Source organism: Arachis duranensis, chromosome 10 (genome assembly GCF_000817695.3).
Source record: "Arachis duranensis cultivar V14167 chromosome 10, aradu.V14167.gnm2.J7QH, whole genome shotgun sequence".
NCBI classification, from domain to species: domain Eukaryota; kingdom Viridiplantae; phylum Streptophyta; class Magnoliopsida; order Fabales; family Fabaceae; genus Arachis; species Arachis duranensis.
This window is the reverse complement of record NC_029781.3, coordinates 71,805,691-71,806,442: the sequence shown is the minus strand read 5'-3', so window position 1 is coordinate 71,806,442 and position 752 is coordinate 71,805,691.

Genomic DNA, 752 nt, shown 5'->3' with positions numbered 1-752 from the left:
TGCAGTCTTTTTTTGGTGAAGGATCCTCCACTTGCGGCATCTAGAAGAAGCTTGTCTTGGTGGTTCATGCCTTGACAAAAGTAACTGATAAGCACTAACTTGTCAATACGGTTGTGGGGGCAAGCTTCCAACAACTTTTTGAATCTCTCCCAGTACTCATAAAGAGTCTCCCCATCTCTTTGCATAATGCAAGAGATTTCCTTTCGCAACTTATCTGTCTTCTAAGGTGGATAGAACTTTTCCAGAAATTCCTTACGTAGCAAGTACCAATTGGAAATTGTTCCGTGGTTACCTGAAACTGTAGGTCGATCTTGGACGAGATCTTCTGTACTGATCCTCAGAGGACAGGTCCAGTGGTGCGCGAAATTGTGAACAATACTTTTTCACAACTCTCATAATCCCCGGTCATGAACCCCAAAAACTTGGTAGCTCAATACCATGGCATTACACAACTTCGCACAACTAACCAGCAAGTGCACTGGGTCGTCCAAGTAATAAACCTTACGCGAGTAAGGGTCGATCCCACGGAGATTGTTAGTATTGAAGCAAGCTATGGTCATCTTGTAAATCTTAGTCAGGCAAACTCAAAGAGCAATGGTGATGAACGAAAATAACACAAAGGTAAAGATAGAGATACTTATGTAATTCATTGGTAGGAACTTCAGATAAGCGCATGAAGATGCCTTCCCTTCCGTCTCTCTGCTTTCCTACTGCCTTCATCCAATCCTTCTTACTCCTTTCCATGGCAAGCT